The sequence below is a fragment of the Atractosteus spatula genome, chromosome 9 (assembly GCF_055471065.1).
Source record: "Atractosteus spatula isolate fAtrSpa1 chromosome 9, fAtrSpa1.hap1, whole genome shotgun sequence".
Classification (NCBI taxonomy): domain Eukaryota; kingdom Metazoa; phylum Chordata; class Actinopteri; order Semionotiformes; family Lepisosteidae; genus Atractosteus; species Atractosteus spatula.
The window spans coordinates 11212145-11226336 of record NC_142714.1 but is presented as its reverse complement, the minus strand read 5'-3'; positions in this window follow the sequence as shown (position 1 = coordinate 11226336).

Below are 14192 nucleotides of genomic sequence, written 5' to 3'. Positions count from 1 at the left end.
ATTCTGAAGCCTGAAAGCACTACTCTTACTCTCAGTAATTGCACATTACTTTATGAGCCGACGGACCCTGTTTTAGTGACCAAATGCTACTTAGACAAATGTCTAAAACATGTCAAGGGCAGAAACATATTAACTGAAGATACAACAATGTTATTGTTTATGCTTGACTATTCTTTAAGTAAAAAAACAACTAATAGTTTGCAAGTTTAAAAATGGGATAAGTAAGGTGCAAACGTTCCTTCCTTCATTCCCAGTTAGATTTATATGGTTTACATTGCACATGATACACAAGAAGGAGAGGTACTGGAGATGTATATTCCTTATTTTATTATACATAACCCCTTGGCTCGCTGAATATACTGTATATTGGTATTTGTGAATTAAAGAACACGCAGCTCCTCTTTATACTATACAAATATTTCTGCAATAAAATGAATCATTTGTGCAAGTATAATCAGAGTTTAAAGCACTTTCTGGATTTTCCACTACTGTTCTCGGTCACAGTACTGTACAGTATATTTAAGAAATAAACTTAACGGGTCTTATTCTATTCCTCGCAATATTCAAGTTAAAAATAAAAGCTGTTTGCAGGTATTGTAGGAATTTGACTGTATTTCAAAGCTCAATGAAATATCCACCTGTATGAAGTCTCAATTGCGAGATATAAAATCGTAAATATGAGAAATGGAGTTGGAATTATGAGATTTTAAGTTGCAATTGTGAGATTTAAAGTCATAATTATGAGAAATAAGGTCGTTATTTTCGAACATAAAGTTGCAATTGTGAGATTTAAAATCGTAAACACGAGAAATGGAGTCGGAATCACGAGAAATAAAGTCGTAATTCTGAGATTTTAAATGTGAGATATAAACTTGTAATTTTGAGATACAATGTCGCAATTGCGAGATATAAAGTCCTCATTATGAGAAATAAAGTCAGAATTATTAGATTTATACCAAATACAGTACGAAATACCATAGCACACTTTTTTTTTACTCCTTGGCGGAAATGAGCTTTAGGATAAATCAATAATGGAAAAAGTGAAACATTAGTTAAAAACAACATTTTGGGACCTGATGTTTTTATTTCCACTAGATCCAAAATAATAATTTCTGCAGTACTGTTTTTTTCTATTTCACTAAAATACTATGATTTTATTCATCACAGCAGGACATAACATAAATCCAAAACAGTGCATTATTTATTGTTTCTAGTACTGCAGTGCAATCTGTATCATGTTAAAGTCCATTTCATGCCTGCAGCAATGAGGTCTAAATGAATCACATTTAATTAAATATGCTGCTTGATTTAAAAGTTGTTTTCTGCATGCAAAGCATAACTGACAGTCAATGTGGTCCAAGGTGCCCATTAAAAACAATTAATTTCTATTAGCAATCACCTGCAAGATCAAAGTCATAATGGACAATTATTGTAATTGTCAGATTATTGCTACTTTTTGGAGTTGCAGTATGCATAAAACCATGCATTTCCACTTACTCTCTCTCTTTCCATTTTACTACAGGACTGCTCTTATGAAGAAATTAATAATTCATTTCCCCTGAATCTAACTGAATTAGAAATAATTGTCTTGTTTAGTTGTATTGAATTTCAGAGGGAAAAAATAAAATCAAATCAATTCAGGCCTTTGTTTGTAGGAATAATGAATTGTAGCTCCTGTGTTTCTTGTTCGTGATTGATTTAAAACTAATAAATGTGAAGGTCCTCATTGATTTAATATATTGCACAGGGTAAGAGTACTGATTGTGATAAATCCATATATGACATCATGGCTATACATTTATTTTCAGAAACAGGAACAGAGCAGTTTCTTTAAAGCAGTATCTGTTGTGTCTTATGAGTATTAAGTGTTGCTGATATCTTGGTGTGGTGCCACGGTCGTTAACACTGTTGTGTTACAGCTCCTGGGTTCAATTCTGAGCTTAGGTGCCTTCTCTGTGGAGTCTGCATGTTTTCCCCATATTAAAGTAGATTTTCTCTGTGTCCTCCAGTCTTCTGCCAGAATGATCAGATTTGTAGGCTACTTAAGGTACCTGTATGCGTGTATGTGCCCTGTGATAGACCTGTCCTGTCTTATATCCTACTTTTGGAATAGGATCCAACTTGCAGTGACACCCACCTGGAGTAAATGGTTTTCTGTTCATGAATTCTTAACATACAGTAACTACATAATGGTTAACAATGCAAATTTAACTCAAACATTATGTTAACCCATAGCTTCTGTGATCTTATAAATGTCCAGTTACTGTTTCTGTATGTTTATGATAACTGTAAATGTGTGCTCCAAAGGCTATGTTGAAAAAAAAAATCCTACAAAAGTCTTGTTATTATAAGTATGTTATTGCATGTAGAACAAGGAATCAAGCATTAAAACACTGACACTGAGGGTGGTTACAGTTCATGCAATCGCCTTCGAGAAGGATATCTCTATAACCACTCTTTGTTTGCACTCTTTGTGATTGTTTCCCACAGCTGCCATACTCAAGGATGCATATCTGATCCACAGAGGGGTTGGCAAAAAAGCTTCAATTGTGCCTTTTCTACTGCCTTTTCTAATGAGAATTAGCTTTAAACATTGCATAGCAAATCTACAGTTGTATGACTGTAAACTGTTGGTAACTATATCAAGTCATGCTGTTTGAACTTCAAAACCCAAGAAGAAAATAATAAGACAATGTATAAAATACTTGATTATCCAGACTAAAGGTTTAATTTACTAGTTATATAGAGTACAGTATGTTATACTGTATGTATGACCTTTGTAAATCTGTTTAAAAGAGATTGAACATATGCTTTAAATTAATACTGTAAATGAATCATGGAAGCTCATTAAGTGCTTGATTTGCTAATGCTTTTTAAAGAATGATTCTCATTGTCTAAATCTATAAATCTATTAATATTATGCCCAGTTAGGAGACATTTCAGTTAGTGTAGCGCCATACTGCACTTCAATTGACTTGAAATATTAAGTTCCAAAGGCTTCTAACGCAAGCAAATGAGTGGGTGTGGTGACAGAAGGCATTAGAATCACAATACGTGAAGTTGTCAGCACTCAATAAAATTTGAAAATGTTCAGCATTTGAGGCATGAAAAATGAAAGAAATATAAAATGCAGTTTACTTTTGCCTTTCACTGTAGGTTAGATATTACGCTGTGTTTTCTGTAGTAAGAGGGATAGCTGTTGCCTCATGGGGAGAAGAAGGCCAGACTTTGTGAGTGTCCAGAGCAGTTAAACTGGCAGATAATGATGACTGAGATGAGCACACAGTGTCAAAGGGCTTGATCACAGCAGCTTTTGTGACCTAGATCACATGTTATTATTAGTCCTTTGGGGGAAAAGTCAGGAACAATGCTGATTTTTCAAATAAGAAGACTGAAAACCAAGAGCGCTACTGTGCTGCCATGAATTGCAGCAATGATGAGCAATGGAAAACCACAGCCTCACTGGTATTTTTTTAATAAAACTAGACTAAAAAGCATAAAACTATGTGTAATTACTGAATAACAAAATATGGGTGAAATTTAAAAACCCACCACAGAAAACAGGAGTACTGGATATGACTTTTAGAACAGGTTCCCTGACTGCTGGAACATGGTATTAAATCTCAAGAGCACAAACTGCTGTTGTATCTGTGACAGAAGTGCCTTATCCTAAAGGGTTCTGTAATATCAAATTAACATAAGAGGAAGTGCATTTGAGGCCAGTGCAGGGTTAGTATGACAGGAATCATTAAATGTTGACTGCAGTTATACTTTTGTTAGATCATTAATGACAAAATTAAGAGAGTATAGTTAGTAGAACAGGTTTTCTTTTGATCTGAATCTGTTTTGGAATACAATTACAGAATGGTGCAATGTGCAATGAAAGCAGGCAAAACTCTCCAAAAAAAAGTTGAAGATAGGAGCAAATTATCCCTCGTCCTAAAGTTCACTTGGGACCCAAAATCCAGCTCAGATCATAAAAAATGTCTAAGTGTTGTGGGACTGCTAACCCTAACCCTAGCTGGGTTTTCAACAGAGGAATTCCACAATCTGTCTCTGAAGCCCTCCAGACATCACATTGAAATGTTCCTTAAACCAGAGAATGTGAGTCTAAAACAAGCAAAACCATGGAAAGCAGCTCTTGGAAATGCATATTCTTCGGTAATCTAACTACTATAGGCAAATTTTCAATCATGTGAAAAGGTGCTGCTTTAATGGTACTTAAATGAGCATGCATTTCATGCCTGTATATGGCTAGGGTTACAAGACCCATTAAATGTTGACTGCAGTTATACTTCTAGTTGAACCTTTTATTACAAAATGAAGAGAGTTTAGCCAGTAGATGAGATTTTCTTACACTTTCGACCTCACTCAGTTTTCTAATCCATTGACCAAAAGGAGCAATATGAAATGAAAGCAACCAACTCTCACAAAAAAAGTTGAAGTTAGGAGCAAATTATCCCTCATCCTAAAGTTCACTTAGGATCCAAAATGCATAAAAATGTATAAGTAGTGTGGGAATGTTAACCCTAACCCTAGCTGGGTTTTTAACAGATACTTTCTGCAATCTGTCTCAGAAGCCTTTCAGTCATCAGATTGAAATATTCTTCACAAACCATTGAAAAACGCACTTGGAAATGTATCTTCTTGAATAATATATCTTCTTTATGCAAATGTTTAATCAGCTGAAATATGCTGCTTAAATGCTATTTAAATGAGGGTGCATTTCAGGCCAGTGTAGTCACGATTGTAGTCCCTCCTCCTTAAGGGCGCTCTGACTCTTTTCACTTTGGACCTAATTCTGTGCACCTGCCCCTTGTTCCAGCCTCCTTCCCGTCCCCCTTAAAAACCAGACACTCAGGCAGTTCTGGGCTCTGCATCTGATTTCCATATCGTGCAAGCCCGGGACCTGGTTGCGCCTGGCTCTGTTATGGTTTTAAGTTTCTATGCCTGTTCCTGTTCCCCTTGCCGGTTCTGACCCGGTTCCTGTTTTTAATCTTTCATCGTGGATGGATCACCTGGCGATGGACTTTTGCTTGTGTTTGTGGAATTCACCTATGGACTGATTACCTTTGGATTGTTTGCCTCGGCCACACCTCCCCCGTGCACCAGCGCACTTTGGACACCCCCCCCGTTTTATCCTGTTTTATTCCTGCATGACTTTACCCAGTGTTTCCTCACTTCTTCGGATTGTGTCGTCCGAAATAGAGTCCAGAAAGAATTGTTCGTTACAAGTGTATAGTTAGGGTTACAAGAGCCATTTAATGATGACTGAAGTTATACTTCTAGCTATACTTAAATGAGAAAATTAAGAGTTTACCCAGTAGAACAAGTTTTCTTACAATTTATTATCCGAGTCTGTTTTGGAACACAATCCTGGTAACAGTATACAGTATAAAGGCAATTTGCTTAGTGAGATTCAAACTCAGCTTATGCAAGAAAGCAAGGAAATTAGCATGTGACATGAAACACCCATGGACTGACACTTTTTTATGTTAATCTATGTTAACTCCATTTTGCACAGTTGTTTCTCAGAGTTTACATCTAAATTCTGGTTTCTCAGTTTTCCAGCTTAGATTTTGGTCTTCATGGTCTTTTTTTTTTGGTCCTTTTTTTTTGGTCCTTTTGAAGCAATCTGTCGGTGTGAAAATTGATAAGGCTTAACTATCTAGATGATAATAGATTTCTGATGTCAGAATGCACATCATTTGGCAGGAAGATAACAATGTCTGTAAAGCAAATCTATCTACAGTAGGTAATTTCTTGGCTGATGTTACTGCAGGAGACTGGCCTCCTTACCCCTAGAAGATGGAACATGAGAGAAATGCTACTATCCACTAGTGCCTGACTGATTTCACTGCACAGTTTACAAAAAGTTCAGGACAGCAAAAAATTTAAGGCTTGATACTAATTTTATTTTTTTTTAAATTACACAATGATAGTCTAAATCATGGAGGACAGGTATATTTCAAACCAGCATATAAGAGAACAGTTTAGTAACTACAAGTCCCAGAAGCCTTGACACATGGAAGAGGAAATGACTAAAAAAATGGGTCAGAATGACTTCAGATAAGTGTGTTTGAGGAGAAGCCTGAACTAGAATTTGCCCCAAACTTGGAAAAGAACACATAGACACCATAAATGTCCATCCTCATCTGGGAAACATAAGGAAGATATCTAGGGCTCTAAAGCTGCAATGTACAGTATAATTTCTGTAACATTAATAAAGTACTGGAAGTTTCTTAATATTTCTTCACTTGCCTTTGGCCTCTGTGTGTTGTGTGCACACTACCTTTAAAAAATATGCCCAAACTTACAGCCTTCCCCTCAATGTTTCACTGTATTATATTTATAAAATCTTTCCAAATTGCAGAATTTGGCAGTGCCAGCTCAGACAGTTTAGACTCTAATTCCACAGACGAAAGGGTAAGTCAACGGTGTCTCTGATGCAACTACTGTGCCTAATTTATTTTTGTAAACCACTACACAGCTCATTTTACATTAAGAGATTCCAAATCACTAGGATGCAGCAGCCGGCAACATTTAGAGCCAAATGGAAACCAGCCCACTCATGACTCAGATTTTGTTCCATATTCAATTTTCATTAACATATTACATCCCAAATAAAGCTCCTTAAGTAGTCATGTGCATTATCCATTCATCTGTTAGAAATCCCCAATCACTGGATAATTACATATCGATTGCAGCTGATAATTATAATATTAATCACTTGTACAGAAACGTATTCATATGACCATCACAGTGTTATAAATGCTAAAATGAACAGCACAAGACAAATCAAGTTTTTTTTTTTATTAGATGTTAAGTGATTATCATGTGTTTGGGATAATTGTAACATTTTCACGTCAAGTTTTGTTCTCCCTGACCATTTATGCTTGGCACGGATAAAAACGAAATAGTACAAACTTTTTGCTTTTTCAACATGTCTCTCTCACCTGCACATCTAGGAAAATCCAAAATATTAATGTAACTGAGAACTGCTTCAATACCATCAATAAGGCTGAAACAAGGAAATGAGTAAATAATAGGTAATGAGAACAGTAGGGGTCGGTGCTTGATTGGTATAGATTAATTCAATTGCATACAACAGAGGGGAAAATTAACTAACAATGGGTTTCCTGACTAACTGCTCACAATGTGTAATCTAATTGCAGTACATTATGGAAAATGTTCTTTAATGGGTATCCATTATTCGTTCAGATTTTTGCTGCAGATACTACACCAAGAATCTAGCTGATGAACACCTTACAGATTATTACATGATTTCTTACCCATTTGTTACTTGAAATGCACATACCGAGTATCAAATATATGTAGAGCACACAACTGTGATGTTAAATTTGCTGTGAAACCCAGAATTTGAAGGGAAGCCCCTGATGCACTTCCATTTAGGAGAAATCCACAGACTGAAAGGGTTTGAAGATGAGCAATAAGACTAACATGTTGTTGAAGCTGATACCCTCCCTACTTTCTTTCAAAATACCGCTGGAAAAGATCCCCAGATCAATTAACTAATAACTACCAAATGGCCAAGATAGTCCAATTGACTTCCTTTCATTTGTAAACTTTCTTATGTTCTTCATGCAGGATCGCATTTTTCAATCTTTTTCACAAAAACCAACATGTACTGTATAAGACTGTCCTGTCAGCTGCAGCCATTTGGCCATTACTTTGGGTTTCAGACTCAGGTAATGATATGACGTGATGAGGCAACATCAGCTCCTTTTGGCAATATTTTATTGTGTCAGTTCTGCACCAGTACCAATATTCATCATACTGAAGACAACTCTGCAAACATATGTATTTGATCAGAATTATTATACACAGCAAACAAAACAAATCAAATAATTTCCTCTAATCTCTGAGGATTGTTTTGAGAATTGCTTTCAAATGTGTTGTGAAAAAAGAAAGCAAATGAAGGATGTGAATATGTATGGAAACCGTTTACTTGATACTTGGGAGAGAAAGTACCTCATACATTTTTACAGCTCTCTTTATTGCCAACCTGCTGGGCTGAGACCCCATGTTTCTCAATACATTTCAGATCATTACTTAATAGATGTGATATATTCATTGAACAACAACGACTCCTGTGTGGGCCTTTCTATATGTGAAAAGTTACCTACATAACCGTAAAACTTGATTTTCTGTTTTGTAATCTAGCTTGAATGGCTTCTATTATCCCCAAAGCTGCCATTTTTCCAACAAGTTACTGAATGTAGCTGGTGGTTCTACTATATCACTTGCCTCAATACTTGCAGCAGGTTTTCATAAAGAGGACCTGCATTATTAATGCACCATGAATCTCACTAGATTTCACACTTGCTATGAATTCCAAAAGAAAAAGAAAAAACTTCTTGCAGCAATTCTAATACATTTTTCCTTCTAGTTTTGCAATTAATTCTTTATTTTATTATTATTAGGTAATCACTAGGATCTATTATATAACTTTACTGTAGTGCAAAAGCATGTAAATCATGCAAACAGTGAATTAATTCACTATAGTTATGCAACTGATTTACAGCTAGTGTACGTGGTGCTGAAATTTGTTTTGAATCCTAGTGTGGTCTCCACTTCCTCTTTTTTCCCAGATAGGTTTGCAATAATTGCATCACTGTTTAGTATCAGTGATACACACTAAAATGATTAAATCAATACTTTTATTGCAAATATTAAAATGAGAAATTTACTTTATCCCTCTCCTGCTTTGTATAAGGGTGGAAAATTAAGGATTTCTGGGATTTTATATCACCGATCAAGTATTCTGCTTGTAATTGAATTTGACACATTCCATCTCATTGATTCTTCATATGGAGTATAATCCATTTCCTACTTTACAAGGTGAAAGGTCAGTGGCAGGCTAAGGCTCTACTTCTTCAGCAGGTGGCTGGTTCCAATTTGTCTCCTTTAATTACATCAAAATGACATGAGAGATCAATTTACAATGTTTACAAAAAAGTCCCCATATTCCAATTCTACTCATCTATCAATGACAAAAGAATAAAAAATAATGCAGGATGTCAGCATTTTATAATTATAAACTAAAGAAGCAAATGTAAAATATTGGTAGTTTTTTTCAACCATTCTTTAAATTGGTTATTTGGATAAATTCCCTCAAGAAAACTGCACATTATATTTAATTGACCCACATTCAGTTCCAACCAATTTTTGGCAGAACAGCACTTCATAATTACATTGAAAAAGATTATTACTGTATAAAACACTGAACAACATTTCATTTATTTTCCTTTTAGTAATGTTATTAATGTAGCGCACCATGTAGCGCACCTGCATCTGTTAATGCATTAGGATGTTTGTTGAAGTTACAGTTTATTTAATTTATCTGTACTTACTGTACAGTACTGTATGTCTCTAAAAGAACCATTTGTTGCCGATGTCTCATAGACTCCTCCGTAGACATATTTCACCACGTTTTGTGTTGTGGATGAGCTACAGTAGTCTGATCCAAAACAAAATTTATATTCATGAATTTTTTATCCCTTCCCTTACTGCTGTGAGAATGTAGCTTGTTTTGAGAAAGTGGCTTTGCTTTAACCTTATGCTAGAAACTTTACCATGGCAGCGATGAATCAGTATGAATAACTCTCTTTACGAGTTTGTCGTCCTACAATGAAGATGATAATTTGAGATCTATTCAGTAACTGGAACGCAGGACAGAGGCTGACATTTTTGTAAATCCTAAAACATCTAATGATCACTGAAAACTTCTGCAAAAGGAGTGAACATCCTAGGGGTACAGCATTTATATTCCATTTTGACGAAGGATCGCTGCACACAACATCTTTGTGTTTGCACTGTGATAATTATTATTAACTGTGGCTAATTTAATTGATGGATTGGTTAACTGTAGTATCTTACTTGTTGTGAATCCACAGTTTGTCATTATATGCACGTTCCACCATTTTACAGTATGTCAAGTTACAGTCACTGGCTCATTCCTGATTTAAATGGAAGGTCACCTGCCAATCAAGAGAAGTCGGGGCAGGAGCTTAGGGTATTTAACCTGGCATTTATAGTGTAGCAAGTCTTGTCCAAGTGTGGTAATCTTATGTGTGGTGTTACACAGCCTGGGTGATTATTGTGAAAACCTTAGAGAAACTGCAGTTTATTACGCTTGTTTAATGTTTTGTCACTGTCCTTTCTATATATTTATCTTGCAATATGTTACTGCCAAGGTGGTTTAGTCACAGCCATTAGTAAAGAAATGTATAATGAATAAAAAAGGTAAAAAAGTTTTTTTAATGTTTTTGCATCCAACGCTAGGTTCAACCCTAACCAAAAATGCAATTTCCAGTCATAGCAGAAACATATCATCTGTAAGTAAGCACAGTCTTAATGCTAGTATATTCACTGATTTTGTATTAGTAAATGGATTACATCTCTTTTTTTAAGTGTGAAAATATACTCATGTTTAGCATTTCATGGCTATACTCTGTTTTCAGATTAGTAAAAAAAAACAGTTAATAGCACAGACAGGATAGAAGCCAATTGCTGGCACAGCACCTGTTTCATGTGGAATTTCATCAAAGAAACCATAGAAGATGTCACTTCATGGTATTTCAAAGGTTTTCCTATCTCTATCTCACCTAAGTCATGCAAGAGTTGTGATGTCTTGATTCGTTTTTCCATCACTGTAACCTAGACTTGGAATAGAGTAACACAGACTTGGTCACAGAGTTTCTCCTGCATTAATGGGAGAATATCTAGCAGGCCCTAGTGCATGAACCCTGGTGATCCTCATCACACTATTGGCAGTTTATTGTGAACGACATTCACATTAGGCAGCCAGTTTCAGCATGCAGTAGATCCCAAAGGGTTTTAAAACAAGACCCTAGCTGAACAATAAATTGTGAAGGGACACGAGATTGCTATTTTTATACCGGTATGTTACACAGTACTGGGTGAATTTTCAAAAGGGGGTAGCATGGCACCTTAGACAATCACAGAAACAATCAATACACGCCAGATTTTATTAACCTCTTTTTCATTTCTTGACAAATCAGATAATTTGAGCCCTCGCGTCTTCTGTTGTTCAGAACACCAACCAGAGGACATGAGTAAAAACTACATGGAAATGCCTGGCTATGAACCGAAAATAGCAGGGCTTCTTTACACTAAGGGAGAATGAAACAAGCTGCCCAGCCATGTCTTTAAAGCTGATGCCTTGGTTGGCTGATGCCTAGAAACAGCTGGGTGAGAGGCTTGGATCAATTAGCTATTAACTGGCAAATAAGTTAGATCATTGGGTTCCCAATCCTGGTCCTGGAGCCCCACACAACTGCTGGATTGCACTCCAAATGAGCTTAATTACTTAATTGAAGCCTTATTTGAACTATCAAGTTGCTTGATTTGAGCTGTGTGATCTTTCAGGACCAGGATGGGGAACTCCTGGGGTAGTTGAGTTGTGTGGCGTCTACTCATTTGAAACCCTTCTTACAGTATGTTCTTATAAATGTTCAGCATGTTCAGCATGCCAACATAAAGGCTGAAGATTGATCACAGTGTCACAAATAAATTAGCAACCAGTAGTAAAGACTATTTTCTTTACTATTACAACAGACAAAGAGAATGTCTTTGAGGAAAATACAGGCTGAATTGAAGTTTTTTTTCCACAATTCCTTGTACTGAAACACCTGTGGTAGCAAGTGATGAATTAAGTATTCATGTGAATCTCACACATACCCTACCCTGCGAGAACGATATGAGACTGAGGAAAAACAATTTATTTCTCTGTGTTTTTATTCTGAATTCAATTATTTCATACAATTCAAAGCTAGCTGTCTAACAGTAATCAGTGCAGTTACAAATATTACTCAGGCAGAATAATAAAAAAGTATTTTTTATTGTAATCACATTATGTATTTCATAACTATTGAGTTTTATGCATGCAGTACTATACAGTATATCCATCTCTGTATATATTGTCCAGTCTCTTAGACATATAGGCATTTTCTTTTCATAAGACTTAGGCAAAATCGCTTTAGTATGATACCTTAATCTTAGCTGTTAATAAAATGGATTTAACAGCTAATTAGGACTCTGGGTAAGGCATATTGAGCCTTCACTTCATTAGCATAATGTTGTTGATCAAATGTAAAGATGCCTTAATCATTCCAGGGACAGAATGGAACAGATAGAATTATCCTGTGCATATAAATTATTTTACATCCCTTGCATGAATGAATTATTAACCCTTTTTTATATGTGGGATGTACTGTACCACTGTAATTCTGCTTTTAATTTGATAGGACAATATGTTTCTTTATTTTTGCTGACTTTATCGTGTTTTATCTTGTCAGTTGAGCTTGAAGAGGAATTTAATAAACGTTTTTTTTCCCGAGCAAATACTGATTGACACGGACACAGAGATATTTATGCAAGCTATATCATTGAAACTGGAAGTGAGGAGGAAGGCTTACACAATTGGATGTGAGCGCTGACTCTAATTTTAAGTACTGAATATCTACTGTACAGTATCATGTAACTTCAAACTGCAGTATAAAGTATGAATAAAGAAGCGTACACTTTATATTATTAGATTAAAGGCACTCATGTTTTGGGGTGCACTTTTATACAGAGCTGTTTCATTCTATATAAGAATACATAGAAGGATACAAAACTCTAATGTCAGAAAATTCACCAAGTATTCAGATGGGTCAGAAAAGTTAAAAACTATGCGCCTTAATTCTCCCACAGGATGGTTGGAACTTTGGAACCAATAAAATTGGCTAAGACTAGATCCCTTTTACCAAACTGCTAAAGGGAGTTATGCATTTTCACAGTGTGGTCTTCTTACAATCCCTGACCTTTTTTAAGTGACTTTTTTAAGATTATACAACACAAGTGCTTGTATGACATGCATGCATGTACTGTATATCTGTTAGGATGATAAGGGTAATTTTGCACCCGTCAGGTACTGTATGTTTTCTCTCTGTTATAAAGAACTATTACTCTCTGGTGCGGCTTTCATGAAATTTGACATACTGTACCTTTAAAAGATTGTACAATGTTTAAAAAAATGCATAGAATCTGCAGCACAGTGAGCAATTATGTTGTATGATTTCAGGGGATGATTTATTAGCCTTTAACTGGCAGTTTCTCAGTGCCACAAAAAAATCTAAGCTTTGATCTGAAGCCGACCCATTGAATTTCTCGATCAACAGGAATATACGATTTGTTGGTGGAGGCAATATACTGTTGGGGAACCTGGAAGAAAATTTTTAAAAAATTACTTTTGACATACATTTTAAGGAAATCCAGAGCTATTGCACACACAGCAGTTGAATGCTGATAGATGTGAATAATTCTGAAAAATTGAAGGTAAAAATATTCAGAGAGGAAATATAACTGACAGAAACAGTTTGAGTGTGAGATCATTTAATATAACTGTGTTAGGCATTTGGAGTTTGAAAATGTGTAGAAATACAAACAAAAATAGTTGGCATCGAATGTCTTTGCTTGCTTGTTTCTTATCATTCTAAATTAATTGCAGAAATGAATACATTAAAGTGTTATTTCTGCATTGCTTCTAGAATCACGTCTGTAATCAAGGCTATTCTACAGACATGGTACTGTACTAATATTGGAAGCCCGTGTGCAGAAAAACATACAGTATTTACAATGAGTGGTATTTTACTGACTCATTTCTTTTATCAACGATAAGAACCAAGCCAACTAAGAGAAACCCCAAAGATACCAATATAAAAGTATAACATATTTAGCAGGATTGTATGGTTAATTGCGTCTAAGTCAGCACTAATGTCCAATAAAACATAGTCTAAATCAGCACATCTGAGATAATTAGGCACCTTCACTAGAACTTTCTTGAAAGGGTTCAAATATCTAATTTATTATTAAATGATCTTACTGTTGTTACCACAAACTTAAGAAAACTGGCCAAAAAGGGAAGAATTGAAATTGGCTTGTAATTAGACAACATTGCAAGTTCCTCATTTGTTTTTTAACACTAAGAGTAAAAGGAATTAGAGTGATGATGACACAATACCAGAGTAATTCATTCAATAACTTTGGTGACAAACAGAGAAGAAACAGATAAGCAGTGAAGAGCAAAAGTTATGGAACACATTTTATGTATCATGTCTGTCAAAATGAATTGATTTACACTTTCTTACACCAAGAAAAAGAAACTC